The sequence below is a fragment of the Macaca nemestrina genome, chromosome 9 (assembly GCF_043159975.1).
Source record: "Macaca nemestrina isolate mMacNem1 chromosome 9, mMacNem.hap1, whole genome shotgun sequence".
In the NCBI taxonomy this organism is placed as follows: Eukaryota; Metazoa; Chordata; class Mammalia; order Primates; family Cercopithecidae; genus Macaca; species Macaca nemestrina.
The window spans coordinates 119352090-119377383 of record NC_092133.1 but is presented as its reverse complement, the minus strand read 5'-3'; the positions used below and the strand labels follow the sequence as shown (position 1 = coordinate 119377383).

General features: G+C 42.8%; 1 long non-coding RNA gene across 4 annotated transcripts in view; it reads right to left on the bottom strand.

The window, feature by feature from the left end:
• LOC139356397 (uncharacterized) overlaps positions 1-18277 on the bottom strand; it is a 28543-nt gene extending 10266 nt beyond the window's left edge. The window contains exon 1 of one of the 4 annotated variants that reach the window (XR_011608199.1): positions 17942-18277. This is a non-coding gene — a long non-coding RNA (uncharacterized lncRNA). The remainder of the gene's footprint in view (positions 1-17941) is intronic. The other 3 variants (XR_011608200.1, XR_011608198.1, XR_011608197.1) reach the window with 3 other exon arrangements.
• Positions 18278-25294: the final 7017 nt, after the last annotated feature.

Sequence of the window (25294 nt, the reverse complement as noted above, 5' to 3'; positions counted from 1 at the left end):
AGCTCTACCTTGGAGGTTCTTAACCTGATGTGATTTTGCGCCCCCCCCTCCCCCCACAAGGGGACATTTTGACAGTGTCTGAGATGGTTTTGGTTCTCACAGCTAGGGTGATGGTGTGCTACCAACATCTAGTCTGTAGAGCCAGGGATGCTGCAGGGCAGCCCCCACCCCAACAACAGGGAATGATCTGGCTCAATGCATCAGGTGTGCCCAGGCTGAGCAGCTCTGCCTTAATTCCACACCTTATTTGTTGGGTGTTTACATCTCTTTCACTCAGGTCCCTGTGAGGACAGGGATGAGGTTTGACCACTTCTGTTCTTGGCCCATGGAAGATGCCAGTGAGTGAGTAGGTGGTGTCATGTTTTGTACTCAAAAGCCATTCTCTTTGAAGGAAATCCTACACTGGCAGCTGACTCTGACATAGGGTGGCCTCAGTAGGGGAAAAGATAAATGGAGCATCCCATTCCTCATTTGCAAGGGGCCACCTTTCTCTCTCTTTAAACCCCCTCCCTCTTTTCCTCTCGCACAGTTTCGCCTCTGCAAACTTTTGCTCTTTCATGTTTGCTTTAACATAAGTTGCCCTGTTACAAATAGGGTCAAAATTTCAGCCATCACAGGGTGCAGAGTCCTGTCCTCATATCCCAGTACTCAGAATGGGAACAGGAGGCAAACCCATGGCTCTTCACTGTAGCCACTGTGAGAATTAACTGTGGGCTTTAAAAGCTCATCAGCACAAGGTGAGAAGTTGCCCAGGATTCTGAAGCTCAGCTGGGATGGGGAGCTGTTGGGGTGACAAGGGGCTGCTCTGCACACCTCTGTCTGGCTTTGCAGTGGGACAACAGCATCAGGCTGGAGCAAGTGGCCCAAGGAAAGAGGTCTCAAACCTGCCAGGGTCATGGCCCCTTGGAGAATCAACTGAAAGCGGTGGGCCCTCTCCTGAGGCCTTTCCATAGTTTTGACCATATTCTAGCTCCCTGAGCTAAGAATCTCTGATTTTTTTTTCTAAGTGGCCCCCCCAAAAGTTGGGAGTAGATGGCATTAGGGGAGGCAGTGGAGAGCCAGTAGCTTGCCTCCTCCTGCATCCCCAGAAGGGCTCCTGCCTGCTATGTGCTCATGTCTCTTCCTTCCCACCACCTATTAGTGTGCACTGACCTTGGAAGAAAATCAGGGCAGCCCTCAGCCTCCCTACTGGTTGCTCTATCTTAACAGGATCAGGATTACTAGTTCCAAGATGACCCAGATGATGAGTTACTGTGAAGACAGACTTCCATATGAATGACTCAGTTGTATTTTTTTTTTAAATATTCAGTGGTTAGTTTGATTAGAAGGAATATCTTGTGTGTATCCTAGATCCCAAACATGCGTAAACCAGTTTTCTCATGTGCAAATACACCTTTCAGGTTGTTTACCTGTTTTTAAAGAATGACAGTTGCTGTGGACAAAATGTTTGTGTCTCCCTCAACTTCTTAGGTTGAAATCCAAACTCTCAATGTGATGGTATTAGCAGATGGAGCCTTTAGGGGTAATTAGGACATGAGGGAGGAGCCCTCAGGTGTGGGATTAGCCTTTATGAAAATGATACTGAGCATTCCCTTGCCCCCTCCACCATGTGAGGACATAGTGAGAAGACAGACACATATGAACCAGGAAGTGGGCACTCACCAGACTAGAAATCTACCAGTGCAAGCCTCAGTGTCTTGAGTTTGGATTTTTAGTTTCCAGAACGGTGATAAATAAATCTCCGTTGCTTATGAGCCCCCCCAGGTATTGTGTTACAGCAGCCCCAACAGAGTAAGACAGCAGTTCATGGATGCCAAGTGCTTTGTAAATTCCAAAATCCCACAAGGTACATTGTTGTTTGTAATTAACATGAATCAGTTTTTCAGTCCAGTTTCTATAAAGTATAACATACATAAAAGTACACAAACTAGAAGTTTACAACTCCGTTTTTATAAAGTATACATAGCTGGTGTACCTCCCACACTACATCAAGAAATAAAGTTAGCAAAACCTTCAGGCCTCCTCTGAGATGCTTCACAAAGTAACTGTGATTTCCTTATTACTGAGTCTATAACCATATATTAGTTTGACTTGTTTTCTACCTTAATTAAGTACATTTTTGTGTCTTGCTTGTTTTGCTTATTTCACCCAATTACGATTCTGAGATCAACATCCAAGGTGTTGGTTGTATGGATAGTTTATTATATCTCATTGTTGTACAGCATTTCATTGTATGAAGATACCATCATTAATCTATTTTATTGCTAATAAGACCTTGACTTGCTTCTAGTTTGGCTCTATTACTAACTTCTTTGAACAGTATTGTATATATTTTTAGTGCACATATGGTTGCATTTTTGCTGGGTCTATCATTAGGAAAGGAATTGCCAGACCATAGAATTTCCCAAAAAAGCAGCAGCAATTTATACTCCAGTGTATAAGGGTTCAAATTACTCCACTTCCAAGCATTCAGTATCATCAGCATTTAATTTTAGCTCCTTGGATAGCTGTGTGAGTACTACTCATTGTAGGTTTTTGGTTTGTTTACTTGCTTGTTTACTTTGTTAAAAAAAAAATTACATTGGTTATCTGTTGCTGTGAAACAAATTACTGCAAACTTAGTGGCTTAAAACAACACAGGTTATGTGGGTTAGGAATCCAGATAAGTTTAACAGGGTTATCTGCTTTAAAAATCCGCCAAAAAAAGGTCTTAGTTCGGACTGGGTCTCTCCTGGAATCTAGACTGGGGTAGGATCTGCTTCCAAGCTCAAGTGGTTGATGGCAGAGGTTCTGTTCCTTGTAGGCTGTTGGCCAGAGACCATCTTCAGTTCCTTTCCCCGTGGGCCCCCCCAGTATAGCAACTGGCATCATCAGAGCCAGCAGGGCATAGAGTGAGCTAGCAAGAGGGAAGTTAAAAACTTGGAAATGAGATCACCTTAACATCAAGGTAGGTAGTGTGTTGATTAAAAACAAGTTTCTCAAGGAGAGAGGGTTGCTCGAGGCTGCCACTGCCAGTAGGTGGGATCACTGCAGGGGCATCTTAAACTTTGCTCACTGCATTGAATAAAATCGATGATACACAATAAACTGCACACATTTATAGGGTATGATTTCCTAAGTTTCGATACCCAGAAAAGCAACATGACAATAAAGGTAGCAAACGTACTCCTCACTCCCAAAATTTCTCTCATGTTCCTTTCTAATCCCTCCTCCCCACCGTTCCCCATCCCCATCCCCCCTTTCCCAAACACTGATCTCCTTTTTGTGACTATGGGCGAGTTTGAGTGCTCCAGAATTTTAAATAAATGGAATATTAGACCCTGTATTTATTTTTTGGCTTCTTTCTCTTTAATTATTTTGAAATTCATCCATGTTATTCTATCAATAGTTCATTTCTTTTTATGACTAAGTAGTAGTTCATTGCAGAGACATACCATAATTTGTTCATCCATTTACCTGTTGATAAACGTGGATTATTTCAGGGTTTTGGCTATGACAAAAGTACTATGAACATTCATGGAGAAGTCTTGGCATTGACAAATGCTTTCATTCTCTTGAGCAAATACTTAGGAACGACATGCCTGGATCGTAAGGGAACTCTGTTTAGTGTCTTGAGAAGCTACCAGCTTACTTTCCAAAGTTGTTGTATTAAATACATGTACATTCCCATCACCAGTCTGGGAGTTCCTATTCCTCTGCAACCTCATTAACACTTGACGTGGTCAGTCTTTTCGAATGTTAGCCATTCTAGAGTCAGTGATTAGTGATTCAATCTCACTTTGATTTTCATATTTCCTAAATTACTAATGATTAGAGCCTCTCTCTGGTGCTTATTTGCCACCCGTATATTTTCTTTTGTAAGGTGTCTGTTAAAATCACTGTTCTTTTATTGAGTTTTTCATTTTATTCTTGTTTTAAATTTTATATATGTTCATTTATTTGTATCAGATATAAGCTTTGAAAATATTTTTTCCCAGTTTTCCAGCCTTTATTATTATTATTATTTATTATTATTATTTAGACACAGTCTCACTCTGTTGCCCAGTCTGGAGTGCAGTGGCACAATCTCAAATCACTGCAACCTCCATTTCCTGGGTTCAAGCAATTCTTGTGCCTCAGCCTCCTGAGTAGCTGGAACTACAGGCAGGCACCACCACGCCCAGGTAATTTTTATATTTTTAGTACAGATGGGGTTTCACCATGTTGGCCAGGCTAGTCTTGAACTCCTGGCCTCAAATGACCCTCCTGCCTCAACCTCCCAAAGTGCTGGGATTACAGGCATGAGTCACCACACCCAACACTCCTTTCTTTTAATACTGTCTTTTGGAGGATAGAAGTTCTAAATTTTTTTTTGACCAAAAATCTGCCTTATTATTTTATTTGAAAACACAAGATGGCATATATTTTAGAAATATAACTTATAATGAAGTGGTTCTCAACTTGGAGTAATCCCCTTCCCAATTCGCAGGACATTTAACAATGCCTGGAGAAATTCTGGGTATCACAACTATTGGCATCTACTGGATAGAGGCCAGGGATGCTGATAAACATTTTCCAATGCACACAGAAGTCCCCACACTCCACACAAAAAATAATTGCCTGCACCAAAATGTCAAAAGGGCCTAGAAGGAGAAACACTTCTGTAGTGGAAGATCCCCCTCCACCAACAAATTTCTGGAAGTTTGTATTTCTCACCTGACCTGAAATTCATCAGTGTACGTCAGTTTTAGTTGGCAAGGTACTCCAAGCCTAAGGCAGCTCAATTCAAATAGAGAATCAATTATGGACCAAGTTAGAGAGCTGTTATTCATAGGTACAGTTGATAAAGGGCTTCCTGACTGTCTCCTTCAGGAAATACAAAGTGATCTCATTAGCTCTTTCCATTAGATCCTGGGACCTGTTTTGGCTAACACTTCTCATGCCCACACAGTAATAACATGGCCTGTTCTGGGGTGGGGGAGGTGGGAGGGACAGCACTAGGAGACATACCCAATGCAAATGATGAACCAATGGGTGCAGCACACCAACATGGCACATGCACACACATGCGTCAACCCCACACGCCGTGCACATGCACCCCAGAACCCAAATAATTTAAAAAAATAACATGAAAGATGAAGCTGGCTTTACTCATTCACTACCAATAAACAAATGTAAACTTATATTCTTTTTCCATTCTAACAATCGCAATTACACTGTTGAATAAAAATCGAGTTTATTAAAGTAAACAAGCTTAAGAAGGTTCCTTATAACATTACTCTTTCCAACATCCTTAGGGATTCAAAATAACAGGTCATAGGGCATGAAGGCAGGAGTGGAATCAATCTAGATAATGAAATAATCCGCTGTCACAATCAGGTTCCACTTTCCTCCTTTTATATTAACTCCCTACTGATTATTACATTTCTTGAAATACTAGAAGTTGAGCTTTTAAAACGAAAAAAGGTACATCATTGTAAAGAAATAATAACTAATTCCAATGTCATTTCCTTAAAATTCTAACCAAAGGAGTAACCCATTTTAACTCACTCCAGTATTTGCTTATAAAATGTTCTAAACAATGCTATTACCAATTCTTCTACTCCAAAAAAATTCTACTAAGGAACTATTTGCTATTTAAGTTTTTTTTTTCTTTTTTCCTCATTTTGTTGTTGTTTGGTTTTGTTCCGATTTTTCCTCAAAAAGAGCCAAGATAAGCCCGAATTTAAATCTGTGTTTGGAAGAATTCCAGGACCTCAAAAGCAAATATTAGAAACCATGGAAAAGCCTGTCAGAATTTTTGCCGATAGAAAGGTTTAGGGAATAGGAAGTCATAAGAGCTTTTAAATTCATTTTCTTTAGTCAGAAGACTAGAAGTACAAGGGTCAAGAGAGGCTGCCCTACCTGACATTCTTGCACTTGCTGTAAATAATAGTGACCTACCTGTAAATAATTTCCCCCATAATCCAGACATCTATACACTAAGTTCAGTCATTGCTTTCTTTAGATGGGTTCCCTAAGAGTTAAGTGTGATCTGTGAATGGTAGTTGAGATAAAAACTAGAAACAAGGAAAAGAAACTGTCTTTTTTTTTTTTTTTTTTTTTTAATGCTTTAAGTTCTAGGGTACATGCGCATAACATGCAGGTTTGTTACACATGTATACATGTGCCCTGTTGGTGCACTGCACCCATCAACTCATCACTCACACTAGGTATATCTCGAAATGCCATCCCTCCCCCCTCCCACCTCCCTACAACAGGACCCGGTGTGTGATGTTCCCCTTTCTGTGTCCAAGTGATCTCATTGTTCAATTCCCACCTATGAGCGAGAACATGCGGTGTTTGGTTTTCTGTTCTTGCGATAGTTTGCTGAGAATGGTGGTTTCCAGCTGCATCCATGTCCCTACAAAGGATACCAACTCATCCTTTTTTATGACTGCATAGTATTCCATGGTGTATACGTGTCATATTTTCTTAATCCAGTCTGTCACTGATGGACATTTGGGTTGATTCTAAGTCTTTGCTATTGTGAATAGTGCCGCAATAAACATATGTGTGCATGTGTCTTTATAGCAGCATGACTTCTAATCCTTTGGGTATATACCCAGTAATGGGATGGCTGGGTCAAATGGTATTTCTAGTTCTAGATCCTTGAGGAATCGCCACACTGTTTTCCACAATGGTTGAACTAGTTTACAGTCCCACCAACAGTGTAAAATTGTTTCTATTTCTCCACATCCTCTCCAGCACCTGTTGTTTCCTGATTTTTTAATGATTGCCATTCTAACTGGTGTGAGATGGTATCTCATTGTGGTTTTGATTTGCATTTCTCTGATGGCGAGTGATGATGAGCATTTTTTCATGTGTCTGTTGGCTGTATGAATGTCTTCTTTTGAGAAGTGTCTGTTCATATCCTTTGCCCACTTTTTGATGGGGTTGTTTGTTTTTTTCTTGTAAATTTGATTGAGTTCTTTGTAGGTTCTAGATATTAGGCCTTTGTCAGATGAGTAGATAGCAAAAATTTTTTCCCATTTTGTAGGTTGCCTGTTCACTCTGATGGTAGTTTCTTTTGCTGTGCAGAAGCTGTTTAGTTTAATTAGATCCCATTTGTCAATTTTGGCTTTTGTTGCCATTGCTTTTGGTGTTTTAGACATGAAGTCCTTGCCCATGCCTATGTCCTGAATGGTACTACCTAGGTTTTCTTCTAGGGTTTTTATGGTATTAGGTCTAACATTTAAGTCTCTAATCCATCTTGAATTAATTTTCATATAAGGAGTAAGGAAAGGATCCAGTTTCAGCTCTCTACTTATGGCTAGCCAATTTTCCCAGCACCATTTATTAAATAGGGAATCCTTTCCCCAATGCTTGTTTTTGTCAGGTTTGTCAAAGATGAGATGGTTGTAGATGTGTGGTATTATTTCTGAGGGCTCTGTTCTGTTCCATTGGTCTATATCTCTGTTTTGGTACCAGTACCATGCTGTTTTGGTTACTGTAGCCTTGTAGTATAGTTTGAAGTCAGGTAGCGTGATGCCTCCAGCTTTGTTCTTTTGACTTAGGATTGTCTTGGCAATGTGGGCTCTTTTTTGGTTCCATATGAACTTTAAAGCAGTTTTTTCCAATTCTGTGAAGAAACTCATTGGCAGCTTAATGGGGATGGCATTGAATCTGTAAATTACCTTGGGCAGTATGGTCATTTTCACAATACTGATTCTTCCTATCCATGAGCATAGTATGTTCTTCCATTTGTTTGTGTCCTCTTTTATTTCACTGAGCAGTGGTTTGTAGTTCTCCTTGAAGAGGTCATTTACATCCCTTGTAAGTTGGATTCCTAGGTATTTTATTCTCTTTGAAGCCGTTATGAATGGGAGTTCATTCATGATTTGGATGATTTGGCTCTCTGTTTGTCTGTTACTGGTGTATAAGAATGCTTGTGATTTTTCCACATTGATTTTGTATCCTGAGACTTTGCTGAAGTTGCTTATCAGCTTAACGAGATTTTGGGCTGAGATGATGGAGTTTTCTAAATATATAATCATGTCATCTGCAAAGAGGGACAATTTGACTTCTTCTTTTCCTAACTGAATACCCTTTATTTCTTTCTCTTGCCTGATTGCCCTAGCCAGAACTTCCAACACTATGTTGAATAGGAGTGGTGAGAGAGGGCATCCCTGTCTTGTGCCAGTTTTCAAAGGGAATGCTTCCAGTTTTTGCCCATTCAGTATGATTTTGGCTGTGGGTTTGTCATAAATAGCTCTTATGATTTTGAGATTCCATCAATACCAAATTTATTGAGAGTTTTTAGCATGAAGGGCTGTTGAATTTTGTCAAAGGCCTTTTCTGCATCTATTGAGATAATCATCTGGTTTTTGTCTTTGGTTCTGTTTATATGCTGGATTACATTTATTGATTTGTGTACGTTGAACCAGCCTTGCATCCCAGGGATGAAGCCCACTTGATCATGGTGGATAAGCTTTTTGATGTGCTTCTGGATTCGGCTTGCCAGTATTTTATTGAGGATTTTTGCATCGATGTTCATCAGGGATATTGGTCTAAAATTCTCTTTTTTTGTTGTATCTCTGTCAGGCTTTGGTATTAGGATGATGTTGGCCTCATAAAATGAGTTAGGGAGGATTCCCTCTTTTTCTATTGATTGGAATAGTTTCAGAAGGAATGGTACCACCTCCTCCTTGTACCTCTGGTGGAATTGGGCTGTGAATCCATCTGGTCCTGGACTTTTTTTGGTTGGTAGGCTATTAATTATTGCCTCAATTTCAGAGCCTGCTATTGGTCTATTCAGGGATTCAACTTCTTCCTGGTTTAGTCTTGGGAGAGTGTAAGTGTCCAGGAAATTATCCATTTCTTCTAGGTTTTCTAGTTTATTTGCATAGTGGAGTTTATAGTATTCTCTGATGGTAGTTTGTATTTCTGTGGGGTCAGTGGTGATATCCCCTTTATCATTTTTTATTGCATCTATTTGATTCTTCTCTCTTTTCTCTTTATTAAGTCTTCCTAGCAGTCTATCAGTTTTGTTGATCTTTTCAAAAAACCAGCTCCTGGATTCATGGATTTTTTGGAGGGTTTTTTGTGTCTCTATCTCCTTCAGTTCTGCTCTGATCTTAGTTATTTCTTGCCTTCTGCTAGCTTTTGAATGTGTTTGCTCTTGCTTCTCTAGTTCTTTTAGTTGTGATGTTAGGGTGTCAATTTTAGATCTTTCCTGCTTTCTCTTGTGGGCATTTAGTGCTATAAATTTCCCTCTACACACTGCTTTAAATGTGTCCCAGAGATTCTGGTATGTTGTATCTTTGTTCTCATTGGTTTCAAAGAACATCTTTATTTCTGCCTTCCTTTTGTTATGTACCCAGTAGTCATTCAGGAGCAGGTTGTTCAGTTTCCATGTAGTTGAGCGGTTTTGATTGAGTTTCTCAGTTCTGAGTCCTAGTTTGATTGCACCGTGCTCTGAGAGACAGTTTGTTATAATTTCTGTTCTTTTACATTTGCTGAGGAGTGCTTTACTTCCAATTATGTGGCCAATTTTGGAATAAGTGCAATGTGGCGCTGAAAAGAATGTATATTCTGTTGATTTGGCGTGGAGAGTTCTATAGATGTCTATTAAGTCTGCTCGGTGCAGAGTTGAGTTCAATTCCTGGATATCCTTGCTGACTTTCTGTCTCGTTGATCTGTCTAATGTGGACAGTGGGGTGTTAAAGTCTCCCATTATTATTGTATGGGAGTCTAAGTCTCTTTGTAATTCTCTAAGGACATGCTTTATGAATCTGGGTGCTCCTGTATTGGGTGCATATATATTTAGAATAGTTAGCTCTTCCTGATGAATTGATCCCTTTACCATTATGTAATGGCCTTCTTTGTCTCTTTTGATCTTTGATGGTTTAAAGTCTGTTTTATCAGAGACTAGGATTGCAACCCCTGCTTTTTTTTTTTTTCCATTTGCTTGGTAGATCTTCCTCCATCCCTTTATTTTGAGCCTATGTGTGTCTCTGCATGTGAGATGGGTCTCCTGAATACAGCAAACTGATGGGTCTTGACTCTATCCAATTTGCCAGTCTGTGTCTTTTAATTGGACCATTTAGTCTATTTACATTTAAGGTTAATATTGTTATGTGTGAACTTGATCCTGTCATTAGGATATTAGCTAGTTATTTTGCTTGTTAGTTGATGCAGTTTTTTCCTGGCATCGATGGACTTTACATTTTGGCATGTTTTTGCAATGGCTGTTGTTCCTTTCCATGTTTAGTGCTTCCTTCAGGATCTCTTGTAGGACAGGCCTGGTGGTGACAAAATCTCTAAGCATTTGCTTATCTGTAAAGGATTTTCTTTCTCCTTCACTTATGAAACTTAGTTTGGCTGGATATGAAATTCTGGGTTGAAAATTCTTTTCTTTAAGAATGTTAAGTATTGGCCCCCACTCTCTTCTGGCTTGTAGAGTTTCTGCTGAGAGATCTGCTGTTAGTCTGATGGGCTTCCCTTTGTGGGTAACCCAACCTTTCTCTCTGACTGCCCTTAACATTTTTTCCTTCATTTTAACTTTGGTGAATCTGACAATTATGTGTCTTGGAGTTGCTCTTCTTGAGGAATATCTTTGTGGCATTCTCTGTATTTCCTGAATTTGAATGTTGGCCTGCCTTACTGGGTTGGGGAAGTTCTCCTGGATGATATCCTGCAGAGTGTTTTCCAACTTGGTTCCATTTTCCCCATCACTTTCAGGCACACCAATCAGACGTAGATTTGGTCTTTTCACATAATCCCATATTTCTTGGAGGCTTTGTTCATTTCTTTTTACTCTTTTTTCTCTACACTTCTCGCTTCATTTCATTCATTTGATCTTCAATTGCTGGTACTCTTTCTTCCAGTTGATTGAGTCGGTTACTGAAGCTTGTGCATTTGTCACGTAGTTCTCGTGTTATGGTTTTCATCTCTATCAGTTCTTTTAAGGACTTCTCTACATTGGTTATTCTAGTTAGCCATTCGTCACATGTTTTTTCAAGGTTTTTAGTTTCTTTGTGCTGGTTATGTAGTTCCTTCTTTAGTTCTGAGAAGTTTGATTGACTGAAGCCTTTTTCTCTCAACTCGTCAAAGTCATTCTCCATTCAGCTTTGTTCCATTGTTGGCAATGAGCTGCATTCCTTTGGAAGGGGAGATGCACTCTGATTTTTTGAATTTCCAGCTTTCCTGCACTGCTTTTTCCCCGTCATTGTGGTTTTCTCTGCCTTTGGTCTTTGATGATGGTGATGTACTGATGGGGTTTTGGTGTGGTTGTCCTTTCTGTTTGTTAGTTTTCCTTCTAACAGTCAAGACCCTCAGCTGCAGGTCTGTTGGAATTTGCTTGAGGTCGACTCCAGACCCTGTTTGCCTAGGTATCAGCAGTGGAGGCTGCAGAAGATAGAATATTGCTGAACAGCGAGTGTTGCTGTCTGATTCTTGCTCTGGAAGCTTCATCTCAGGGGTGTACCCAGCCATGTGAGGTGTGAGGTGTCGGTCTGCACCTAGCAGGGGATGTCTCCCAGTTAGGCTACTCAGGGGTCAGGGACCCACTTGAGCAGGCAGTCTGTCTGTTCTCAGATCTCAGCCTCCATGCTGGGAGAACCACTGCTCTCTTCAAAGCTGTCAGACAGGGACTTTTACATCTGCAGAGGTTTCTGCTGCTTTTTGTTTAGCTATGCCCTGTCCCTGGAGGTGGAGTCTACAGAGGGAGGCAGGCCTCCTTGAACTGTGGTGGGCTCCACCCAATTGGAGCTTTCTGGTGGCTTTGTTTACCTACTTAAGCCTCAGCAATGGTGGGCGCCACTCCCCTAGCCTCACTGCCGCCTTGCAGTTAGATCTCAGACTGCTGTGCTAACAATGAGGGAGGCTCTGTGGGCGTGGGACCCTCTGGGCCAGGTGTGGGATATAATCTGGTGTGGCATTTGCTAAGACGCTTGGTAAAGCACAGTGTTAGAGTGGGAGTTACCCGATTCTCCAGGTATCTCAATTTCCTTTGGCTAGGAAAAGGAATTCCCTTCCCCCTTGTACTTCCCAGGTGAGGTGATACCTCACCCTGCTTCAGCTCTGGCTGGTCGGGCTGCATCCGCGGACCAGCACCAACTGTCCGACATGCCCCAGTGAGATGAACCCAGTACCTCAGTTGAAAATGCAGAAATCACCCATCTTCTGTGTCACTCAAGCTGGGAGCTGGAGGCTGGAGCTGTTCCTATTTGGCCATCTTGGGTGTGCCCCCCAGAAGTTCTAAATTTTAATCAAGTTCAGTTTATCAACTCTTATATATTGTGTTTTCGATGTCATAAGAAATGATTAATTCCTGATCAAAATTAATTATGCCTATATTTTCTTCTGTGAGATTTGTAGTTTTAGGTTTTACATGTAGGTCTATGATCAATTCTGCATTTTGTTAAATACGGTGTGAGGTATGAATGAAAGTCCTTTTTTTGCATGTGGATATCCAGTTGTTCCAGGATTGTTTGTTGAAAAGGCTGCCTTCTCTCCATAGAATTGCCTTTGGCCTTTGTCAAATCAATTGAAGACAGATCTGTGGTTCTATCCTGGATTTCTTTCTGTCCCATTGCTCTATTTGTCTGTCTTTACATCAATGCCACACTCTTGTTTCCTGTAGCTTTGTAATAAAAGTTGTTTTGGCAATTCTAGGTCTTTTGAATCTCAATATGAATTTTTAGAATGTGTCAATTTATCTGATAAAGTCTGCTGGAATTTTTATCGGGATTATGTTGAATCTATAGATGAGTTTGGGGTGAGTTGACATCTTAACCTCTTAGGTCTCTTGACTCATAAACAAGAGGTGTATCTCCATTTATTTAGATGCTCTTTAATTTCTCTTAGCAATGTTTTCATAGTTTTTAGTGTATAGGACTTTCATAGTTTTCATCAGATTTATCCCTAAGTATTTCATATGTACTGATGCTATTATAAATGGTATTTCTAAAAGTTCAGCTAATTTCTAATTGTATTTAGAAATACAATCTATGGCTGGGCACAGTGGCTCATGCCTGCAATCCCAGCACTTTGGGAGGCCGAGGCAGGCAGAGCATTTAAGGTCAGGAGCTCGAGACCAGCCAGCAAACATGATGAAACCCTGTCTCTACTAAAAATAGAAAAATTAGCCAGGCATGGTGGTGCATGCCTGTAATCCTAGCTACTTGGGAGGCTAAGGCAGGAGAATCATTTGAACCTGGGAGGCGGAGATTCCAGTGAGCCGAGATCACACCACTGCACTCCAGCCTGGCGACAGAGCAAGACTCCATCTCAAAATAAATAAATAAAATAAAATAAATACAATCTATGTTTGTATATCAACTTTTTATCCTGCAACCATGCTAATTACATTTATTAGTTCTAACAATATTTTGTAGATCTGTTACATTTTCTACATAGTCAAGTATGTTTTCAAATAAAGGCTCTTTTTACCTCTTTGTATATCAACTTTTTATCCTGCAACCATGCTAATTACATTTATTAGTTCTAACAATATTTTGTAGATCTGTTACATTTTCTACATAGTCAAGTATGTTTTCAAATAAAGGCTCTTTTTACGTCTTCCTTTCCAATCTAGATGGTGTTTTTCCTCTTATCTCATTGCAATGATTAGAGCCCTCAACACATGGGAAAGTAGAAGGTGGTACAAGTGAGCATTCCTCTCTTGTTCCTGATTTAAGGGAGAAGGTATGCAGTGTTTCATCATTAAATATGATGTTGACTGTAAGTTTTTTCATAATGTTCTTTATCAGATTGAAGATATTCCCTTATATTTCTAGTTTGCTGAGATATTTTACAGGAATGGATGTTGAATTCTTCCAAATAACTTTTTAATATCTCTTAAAATAATCATACGGTTTTTCTTTAATTTGTTAATACAGTAAATTATATTTTTTTAATGTTAAACCAACCTTGTATTTTTGGGATAAACCTCACTTGAACAGGGCATATAATTCTTTATATACATATTGCTTGATTCAATTAGCTATTATTTTGTTGGACACTTGGGGGTATAAGTTCACGAGGAATGGTCTGTAGTTTTATTATTATATTTTTTTCCGGGTTTGGTATCATTTCAGGGTAATAGTGGCCTATAGAATGCACTGGGAAGTATCCCTACTTTTTCCTGTTCTGGAAAGAATTTGGATCAAATGGTTTCATTATTTTCTTAAATGTTTGGTAGAATTCATCAGTGAAACTATCTGAACCTAGACTTCTCTTTGTGTAATGGTTTTAAACTACAGCTTCAATTTCTGTGTAGATCCAGGGCTATTCAGGTTGTCCATTTCTTGAGTAATCTTCCTTCCTTCCTTCCTTCCTTCCTTCCTTCCTTCCTTCCTTCCTTCCTTCCTTCCTTCCTTCCTTCCCTCCCTCCCTCCCTCCCTCCCTCCCTCCCTCCCTCCCTCCCTCCCTCCCTCTCTCTCTCTCTCTCTCTCTCTCTCTTTCTTTCTTTCTTTCTTTTCTTTCTTTTCTTTCTTTCTTTCTTTTCTTTCTCAGAGTCTCGCTCTCTCGCCCAGGCTGGAGTACAGTGGCACCATCTCTGTTCACTGCAAGCTCCATCTCCCGGGTTCATACCATTCTTCTGCCTCAGCCTCCTGAGTAGCTGGGACTACAGGCTCACGCCACCACACCTGGCTAATTTTTTGTATTTTTAGTAGAGACAGGGTTTTACCACGTTAGCCAGGATGGTCTCAATCTCCTGACCTCATGATCTGCCCGCCTTGGCGCCTCCCAAAGTGCTGGGATTACAGGCATGAACCACCATGCCCAGCCTATTTTATGTTACTTTATTTATTTATTTTTGAGACTGAGTCGCACTCTGTCTCCTAGGTTGGAGTACAGTGGCGCGATCTCAGCTCACTGCAATCTCTGCCTCCCGGGTTCAAGAAATCCTCAGCCTCCCGAGTAGCTGTGATTACAGGTGCCCACCACCACGCCTAGCTACATTTTGTATTTTTAGTAGAGATGGGATTTCACCATGTTGGCCAGGCTGGTCTCAAACTCCTGACCTCAAATGATCTACCCACCTTGGGCTCCAAAGTGCTGGGATTATAGGCGTGAGCCACCATGCCTGGCCTCTTGAGTGATCTTCAGTTGATTGTTTTTAAAGGAATTTTTTCACTTCCCTTAATTTGTCAAATTTATTGACATAAAGTTTCTCATAATATTCCCTTATTTCCTTTTAATACCTGTGGAATATGTAGCAATATCAACTCTCTCATTCCTGATGCTGATAATTTGTCTCTTCTCTCTCTTTTTTGCTAGGTAGAATTGGCATTAGCAGTTACCCCCCTTTTGTTCCTGCTCTGAGGGGTTTACAGCTTTCAGTAGCTTTCAAGAATTTAGATTCTTCCAAATAACTTTTCAATAGATGTCTCTTGAAATGATCTTATGGTTTTTCTCTTTTTAATTTGTTAATACAGTAAATAATATTGATTTTTTTAAAATTCTTAACCCACCTTGCATTTTTGGGATAAACCTCACTAGATCATGGCATATAATTTCTTTTTTAATATATTGCTTGATTTAATTTGTATTATTTTGTTAGAAACTTGGGAGTATAAGTTCATGAGGAATGGTCTGTAGTTTTCTTGTATCTTTTTCTGGTTTTGGTATCATTTCAGGTAATGGTGGTCTTACCATTATCTTTATACTTTATAGCATTAAGTATGAAGTTTGCTATAGGTTCTATGGTAGAATAATCTTCATAAGATTATATTTTATCAGATTATATTCTATTCCCAATTTGCTCAGTTTTTTCTTCCACCTTATGAAGGAATATGAAATCGTATTAAATGCTTTTTCCACATCTATTGAGATGACCACCTGATATTTTCCCCTTTATTCTGTTAATGTGATTAACGACATTGATTAGGCATAGTTATTAATATGGTACACTGACAAAGCAGTATATATTATAGTGGTTAAGAACAGAGCTCCAGTGACAGGCTGCCTGGATATTAACATGGTTACACTACCTACCAGCTTCGAAGACTTGGGTACTTTCTTAAACTCTCTGTTCCTAAGTTTCCCCCCTCTCTAGAAGGAATATAAATCATAGTCCATCTCATGAAATTGTTGTGAGAATAAATCGGGTCACATGTGCAAAGAGCTTAAAACATCTGTGACTTAGTGCTCAATAATGTTCGCTATTTTTATTATTAGATCCTGGCCTAGATTATTAAAACCTGACAGCAAAAAGAACTGCCCTGAGATCTGAGCCAGAAGGACCCAGGCCTCTACTTCAGAGGGCTCTATGGTGGCCCTGCTCAGGTGACACTGATCCTGCAGAGGAGGCATCTTCAGGGCCTGATGCCTACAAGAGGGTCTCCCCGCACTTGGAACATGGCCAGTGTAAGCAGACATGCTCCAAGTGTGAGGACAGACACCTGATCCAGACACATGTCCACTTACACTGGCCATGCTCCAAGTGCAGGGACCCTGGAACTCTGCCCAAATGCCCCAAGCCTGCCCTCTGGGACTCAAGACGTTCTACCCTAGGTCCAACGTCCAGATGGTAGAAAGCTTTGGGGTACAGACTTCAAGGCCAGAGAGGTCTCCAAGGGATGGCTGTTTACAGTAGGATGTTGATGGAATTTATGAAAATAGGCTTATCCAGTCAGAAGCATAAAACAGATTTATTTAGCGGTTCATCAGCTTGATGTATTACTTTTCTACATGTACACATATGGTATGTACACATCTACTTGTACCATTGTCCTGAGCCCTGCCCAATGGTCGGTTCTCAGCCACACTGGCATACCAGGTCATCTTAATTTGCAGAGGCCAACCTGCAGCCTTCTCTTAGCCTGGGAGTGTGAAGCACACGTGCTTATCTCCAGGTCAAAGCCCTGATGTCCCCAGATATGTTGATTCATTGTTCGGGAAGCAGGAGGAAAGGGCTGAGAGCAGTTCTGGGAAGGGGGTCTTCCTGGAGACAGCCGTGAGGGCCCGTTGAAGAGCAGGGCTGCCAGGGAGGCTTTGATTGGCTCTGCAACAGAGAAGAAGCCACCCTCCTGGCCAGAGCTCCCCACGTCTGCCAACCTGCAGCCTTCTTGCAGGCATGGGGGTCAGGCCATCGGCAGGATGTAGACCGCACCCTCCAAGGATGAACATAGGCCAGATTAAGGAAAAGGAGCGTTGGTGGGGTACGGTGGCCTGTAATCCCAGCATGTTGGGAAGCTGAGGCAGATGAATCACTCGAGGTCAGGAGTTCAAGACCAGCTGGTTAACATGGCAAAACCCCATCTCTACTAAAAACACAAAAATTAGCCAGGCGTGGCAGTGGGCGCCTGTAATCCAAGCTACTCGGAAGGCTGAGGCAGGAGAATCGCTTGAACCTGGGAGGCAGAGTTTGCAGTGGGCCAAGATTTGTCTCAAAAAAAAAAAAAAAAAAAAAAATTAAAGGATTGTCTTTAAGGAGTGCAAGGCCCAAAGGGATTGGGGTAACAGCATCACGCAGACCCTCCACAGCCACCTTCACCAACTTGGGGCCCTGTGACCCACTCTTCTGAGTTCTATATGGCTGAGGATTGAGGGGCAGCTGACCTAAGAATCCTCCCTCAGGCCGGACGCGGTGCTCACGCCTGTAATCCCAGCACTTTGGGAGGCCGAGGTGGACGGATCACGAGGTCAGGAGATCGAGACCTTCCTGGCTAACACAATGAAACCCCGTCTCTACTAAAAATACAAAAAAATTAACCGGGCATGGTGGCGGGTACCTGTAGTCCCACCTACTCGGGAGGCTGAGGCATGGGAATGGCGTGAACCCGGGAGGCGGAGCTAGCAGTGAGCCGAGATCGCGCCACTGTACTCCAGTCTGGGCGACAGAGCGAGACTCTGTCTCAAAAAAAACTCTTAGCAGCAGGGCAGAAGCTGAAGGCAGCATTGAGAAATGGGAGTACAGGGAGTGCTTCTAATTTTATGTGGCCTTAGCATCCAGTTTTTAATATAAGTTTACCTTTCACATACCAGGAGCAGGGCTTAGTTCCCTTGATGGGGTTTCCAGTAAGTACTCCACCCCACCCAAATGGCTCCAGCTGGTGGCCAGAGATAAGAACTTGGAGGCGCCTCTCCCACCTAGCAGGGGGCGTGCCCTGCTTGTGAGGTCACAATGTGGCCTCCTGGGACTCTTGCTTGCTTGCCTGAAACCCACCAAGAAATGGTCCCTGTGGGAAACCTGTTTGGATAACACCCTGGACCCAATAAAGGCCCTGCTCAAACAAGGGGATCCCTTCTCATTCCCTGTTTGCACCCCCCAACTTCCATGTGTATGCATGTGCTTGTATGTGTGTGTGTGTGTGTGTGTGTGTGTGTGTGTGTGTGTGTGTGTGTGCACGCCACCTCCAGGTGTGCCAAGTACCCCCACCAGGGTCTGTAAGTACTAAAAACTCTTAAATTTTTGCATTGTGGTTGTGCCATTGTAGCCCTGCCAACAATCCAGTCCCTGATAGTGAGGCTGCCCCAAGGGGACCCACACAGGTGGATCTCCAGCTGTGCTCTTCTAGCCTCTGTTGGCTCCTGGGGACAGGGGCTGCCAGCTAAGTTGATAAACTCAGTTTCATTCAAAACTGGCAGTTAGGCTCCTAGTTGGCCTGGAGCCAGCTGCAGTTAGGAAGGGACCAGAAGGAAAGGAGAGGAAGAAGGCAGGTATGCCCAGAGAAGCTGAAGAACCCGGGGGGTTAGGGGTTGGGGGGCAGGAGAGAGGCAGAGACAGATACACCTGGCGCTGCTCCATCTCCCGTAGCTTTGAGGCCCAGGGCCAGGTCTGAGGCACCCTCAGCTTTGTTCTCGAGAGAACCCAGGGCTCTTCCTTCTGAAAAGAACACACCACATCCCAATGTTCTAAGAACCCCATCAGAGATCTTGTCTGATGTGCTCATGACTTCTCAGAGATCCTGTTCCTGGAAAAGCTAGACTGTGACCTAGAAGGAGTGACCTGGGGTCTTGAAATCTCTCCTCTTCCAAGCAGAAAGGGCATGAGAAACGTTGGCACCTCGAGGTAGAGAAGCTGTGCTCTGGGCAGAAAGGAAAGCCTCCCGGAAGAGCAGTCACTGAGCAGAAGCTTGATGGGCAGGGAGAAGAGGAAAGGAGTGGGCAGGCAGAGGCGGGATGCAGGAGAAGGATGCTGAGCCATCTGGTCACCAGGACTCGGGAGCGGCAGCCAGTGGCGTGCAGGAGGAGGAGCAGGCGCCCACCGTGTGGTGGAGGAGCTTTGCTGAAGATTTGCTCCACCTCAACCAGGCCCTGGTCACTCTGGCCCTCTTCCCTGGAGAGGCGCTGGCCCTGCATGCCTTAGAGAGTGTGGTCTCCCCCACTGCTCACCTGCCTAAGGGCACAAAACCTGCAATGCCACCAGGTCTCCTGTGTGCCTCCTTAGTCAGCAATGTGGGTAACACTCCACCCCTGTCCTCAAGGATCTCAAAATCCGGCAGGAAAGGCAGAAAATGGACACACAGTCATGGTGCCGCCAGTGTGAAGGTTCCGGGTAGGTGCAAGTGCAGAGAAGAGAGGGCCCACTTTACCGCAAGCTAAGGACACAAGTCATTAGGCCGGAGGGCAGAGTGTGTTGGCGTAGGAGTAGTTAGACCTAAAATAAGGGCTTCCTATGCTAGGCAACCAAGTTTTAGTCACTTGCTTTATAGGCAAAAGCAACGTATTCGTGGATTTTCAGCAGAAAACTGTTTTGAAAAGCATTTTGAAAGCAGTGAGGGGAATGACAAAAGGGAGCTGGAAGCTCAGAAAGAGCTGAGGGGGGCTGGGTACCTGTGATCTCAGCACTTTGGGAGGCCCAGGCAGGAGGACTGCTGGAACCCAGGAGCTTGAGACCAGAGTGGGCAACATAGTGAGACCTTATCTTAAAAAAAAAAAATTATTAATGGCCAGGTGTGGTGGTTTGTACCTGTAGTTCCAGTTACTGGGAGGCTGAGGTGGGAGGATCGCTTGAGACTGGGAGGTCGAGGTTGTAGTGATCCATGATCATGCCACTGCACTCCAGCCTGGGAGACAGAGCAAGACCCTGTCTCTAAATAAATGAAGGAAAGACAATAGAAAAGAAGGCAGAGGGGGCTCCTGAGTCTGATCTGTGGCTGTGCAGAAGCTCAGGGGATGGGAGGCAGAGCCTGACAAAGTGGGTGACCCTACCCAATGCCTGTCGAGCCGAGTGGGGCGACTTGCTCCCAACTGGTCCGAGGCCTCACTTCCCCACCCCTTCCTTCCACCTCCACCTTCTGCAGCATTAAAACACACTGCTTGCCCATGGGCGACACCGGGGGGTCATCTCTGGATTCCATCATGTCAGTCACTGTCCAGGCAGTTGGGCACATTTCCCGTATTCTTTAGCTACGGCAATGTCAGGTGCTTCTGTCTAGGTGGAGGCATTGAGAAAAATGAACAAGATCTTTACATTTTTTTTTTTTTTTAACTGGAGACCAAGGTTTTGAAAAATTAGCTCAATTGCTGTCTCAAGGTCAGTCACACCATAGTCTAAAGGGCCGACCTCCCAAAAAATGCTTCCCCCAAACACCCCCATCCTGTGTGCAGCCATACCATCTACCGCCTCTGGGCTTTAACGGCCCCCTTTGCTGCCAGAGAAAATGCCACTCCACTTCTGGTACCCCCCGAGGTGGTGACAGCAGCTTGATCTGGGAAGAGCGCAGTCCCGCAGATGGACCTGAGTGGCACGTGGCCTAGCTGAGAGAGTTCCACACCTGGGCGTCAGCTCCAGGCCTGCCTGAGGTTCTGGCTACCTTCCACACCTCAGTGCCAGCCTCTGGTGCCCCAGGAAAGAAAAATGGCTTTCTGCTAGGTTGTCTTCCTGCCGCAGAACTAGAAAAGACTCGAGCATGGCTTTGAGGAAGTGAAGTGACCCAATCAGTTTCTTTCTCCCAAGACCTCTGCTCAGGGCTTCCCCAGTGGGAAACAGGGCTGGAAAATGGCACCTGATTGGAGGTAGCAATTGTTGTTGCCTGGAACAAAGGAAAGAAGGAGGGAGAGAAGATCATTAGGGATAGGAGAAGGTGGCTGAGGAGACAGTGACATTGTGAGTGATGTGATGGTGACAAGTGCGGCTCTGAAGTCAGGGAGAGTGGCCACGATGTGTGAGCAGCTTCCAGAAGCCAAGAACCTCCAAAAAGGCAACAGAGGTTGAGTCAGGGAAGAATCCAGGCAACGTCTGCAAAGCCAGTGTTGTCAGTGGAAAAGCTCTGGGGAACAAAATGAGGGCAATCATCCTAGAATGTGGCAACGGAATCTTTGCAGACCTGACATATTTTGTTTTGCTTTTAAGAAAAGAATTTGTGTGCACAAAGCTGTTATTTGAATTTCAAGTAGGAATTGAGCTGTGTAGTATTGTTCAGCTTGACTCATTGCAAATAAGTATTTTACCTCTCTCCGAAATGACTTTTGGTAGCAGAAAATGAAATAACTTTAAAGCAATCAAAGCATCTTTCCTTGAGGGAGTTTCATTTCTCATAGCTCTTACTCTGCGCTTCATTCTCCTGTGAAAAACTGAGATTGCTTATGAAAATGACTGAGTTAGCAATTAAAAGCATGTTTAAATTATGTATGTAAGAGAAGTTAAATGCATTTAAACAAACTTCTGTGTTCTATGTGTTCTGTTTTATTTTTTTATATACTTCACCCAGTAAATTCTATTGTTTCAGAAAAGCCTTATGTCTTGTAATGTTGGGGCATGGAAAAAAAAAAAAAAGAAAAACTTCATTTCTAAGTGGCATAAATAATACGCCATCATCTAAAAATCCTCAAGTGGGCCAGGTGGGGTGGCTTATGCCTGTAATCCCAGCACTTTGGGAGGCTGAGGTGGGTGGATCACTTGAGGCCAGAAGTTTGAGACCAGCCTGGTCAACACAGTGAAACCCCATCTCTACTAAGAGTAGAAAAAATTAGCCGGGCATGGTGGCACACACCTATAATCCCAGTTACTCGGGAGGCTGAAGCATGAGAATCACTTGAACCCAGGAGGCGGAGGTCGCAGTGAGTCGAGATCTCGCCACTGTACTCCAGTCTGGATGACAGAGTGAGACTGTCTCAAAAACAAAATCCTCAGGTGGGCTAGATTTTATTCAAATACACAATACTAACCTGAGGTTTCCATTTACTTTTGTGCTCTTAGTATATTACAAAGGGGTAGAAATCTCTCAAATTTTTATAAGTTCTGGAATTCTATGTTAACAAAACGAAAACTGGAACCACTGAAGTCAATCTGACAGATTCTAACACCATCACTAACCATTAGAACATGCGGGGGGTCGGGGGATCTGATCCTAACACCATCGCTAACCATTAGAACATGCGGGGGGTCGGGGTATCTGATCCTAACACCATGGCTAACCATTAGAACATGCTGGGGATAAGGAGGGATCTGATCCTAACACCATCAGTAACCATTAGAACATGCCAGGGGTGGGGGGATCTGATCCTAACACCATCACTAACCATTAGAACATGCTGGGGATAAGGGGGTGGATCTGATCCTAACCCTGTCACTAACCATTAGAACATGCTGGGGGCGGGGTGGGATTTGATCTAGGTGGAGATCTCAGATTTTCCATTCTTAAGACTGTCCCGAGCTAACCTTGGACAAACGGCTGAATCTCTCTGTGCCTGAGTTTCTTCATCATAAGACAGGGATATTATACTCCTGCATCATCTGGGGCTAGGTTCAGCTGCACATGACAGAAAACCCAAAGTAATAATGGCTGAAACGAGAGAAGTTGATTTCTCATGTCCAAGCAGCCCAGAGGTAGGCGACCCACAGTGTCATCTACTTGGGATCCACTGTGCAAGGCTCTCGTTTTGAGATTCCCACGTGTTTCAAGGGGATGTGGAAGCTGGGCTGTGTCCAGTCTGTGGTAAGAGGAAAGCATGTAGAAGCCCGTGCCCGCTGCATGTGCAGGCAGTGGCTGGAGTTTGCGTTAAACCACTTCTTCTAGGCAATGGGCACGAACTCAGTCCCGTGGCCACACCTAGCTGTGAAAGAGGCTGAGAAGTGTGGTTTCCAAGAAGCAGTACTGGGAAATAACCAGGACTCTGCATCACAATCTGTTTCACTGGGCAGTTGTGAGACCTGTGTATTGATGCATATCAAATACTTGGGACAGGGCCTGGCACACAGTATGTGTCAGTGAATGTTGGCTGTTATACAGGAAGTGGTGGAGGCAAGCAGTTTGGCGTTATGGAAATGCATATGTCCAAAGGAGAACTGCTTCTCAATTGTCCTTTCCTATTCTTATCCTAGATGAATTGCTGGGATCGGGTAGAGACGAAGTCAGTTTGGTAGAATGGATTGGCGCTGGGTAGAGGCCAAAGGGTTGTTGTATTTGTAATTCAAGGACATCTCATTCATGTCAGGAGTGAGGGTAGTCATTTGGAGTTTAAAGCAGTGATTGCCAACTGTTGTGCAGCAGGTGCAGGCAAGTGGGGAAGCAGCCTGGTGGGATTGAGAAAACTGGGGAGCACACATACTCTCTGAGGGGCGAATGCAACCTGCCACTACCCTGTAGTAGGACTGGCGCTACTAGACCTTCTAGTTTTTAAAAAGTCTGGATTTTTATGTGACATCTTTTTGTTCGCCTTGAACATTGTCTTACGGCCACAGGCAAGCAATCAGTTCAGTAAGACCACATGAGACGAAAATAATTAGATGAGGGACAGGCTGGAAAAAGCTATCAGGAGCTGCAGCTGGAGGGCATGATCGTGACAAACTCCCGGACAAGGTTAAGTAAGAAAGGACATCATGGGTGGATCTTCAGTTTTCAGCCCCTTCTCAGCTGGGTAAGAAACCCAAGGAAGGAAGAAATGCTAAAGCTACAGTTTTATGACTTTTGTTTGCATGATTTCTGCTAAAATAGGCTGGAGGAATGGGATGATGACTATTTTCTAACATTTAAAATGCTGTCAATACTAGAACTGTAATACAGCACTCTTTCAAACAAGAAAAATCCACATTTCTGTTTTTGTGGTTGACTACATGATTTAAGTTCTTGTTCTGTTTTCTCCAACCCCTCCATGAGAAATCTCCAAGCGTAAGATTATTTTGCTCATCTCTTCTTTGAGGATAAATCCCTCTGTTTGAATGATGTTTTCTCAGGGCAGGGATGGGAAGTGTCTGCTAATCGATAATGACCCACCAAGAACCACGAGGGTCTGTAAACAAAGCTCTGGTTCCCCTCATTATCCTACAGCCCAAGCATCCTGTGGGACCATATGTAGGTTTGCAGAAGAGGTCACTCATGGAAAATGGAAAGGGAATAATTGGGTATTTCTCCTTGTAGTAATTCATGAGAAGGAAAAATATGTAATGTTATAAGAAAGTCAACATGGCCTAAGGGAAACTTTACCAGGCTTTTTGAGTCAGTCACTTGGGCCAAAACGAAGAGAATGATAAAGATGCAAGGCTCTCTGGCTGCTTGAAACATGAAATAAAGGAGACTTTCTTTTTTTGGTCAACAGTATAGTCTAAAAATGTCAAGGCTTATTGCGCAGGTTAATGGTTTTTGATTTCTTGGTATCTGAGGTTAGCCACAGGGGAGCGTATTATTATAAAGTCACCTGGCTTCACGGTGGCTCTCATTGGTTTTACTTACCGATAGACTTTTATTCTCAGATTCTTAAGATAAGAAATCCTCTAGGAAAACCTTCCTGAGACTCCTGTTTGAGTCTGAGCTACTAGGAATCTTCTGCTGTCTTCCAAAGTCACTGTGTAAATGTGCATTTATCAATATGATTGTATTTATCCTCCCCCTTAGTCTTTAAAAAGCACTCTTTGGGTATTCTCAAAGATTAAAACAAGATAAAATTCATTTGGGTATATTGAACTATGTACACCATGACAAATGTTTGCTTTTCTGGCTCAAAGATAATGATAAAATAAGTCTATTATCCTGATTTCTATAAACTGTGAACGCATGCTTTACTACATGAGAAAGCAGATCACCATAGGCACGAGTCAGTAGAAATATCAAAGAATCAAACCTGCTAAAACTGAAGGTATGATAGCTATTGGATCCAGATATAAAATAACAGAAAACACATTAACTGAGAGAAGGAGTATTATTTCTCTCATTTTACATATCACAAAAACTAACATGTAAGTTGGGTAGCTTGTCCAAACTCATCCACTTTGTAAATGGCAAGGTCTAGATTTGAAGTCAGGCAGTTTGGTCCTATAATTCTTATAAAATGTTTTATATTTTACAGAAATAAAAGGGGATAAAATGTGATGCAAGCAAAAGAGATCTGAAAACTAGGCTGTTTTAAAAAACAGCTAAAGAGAACTTTCTAGAAGTGAGAT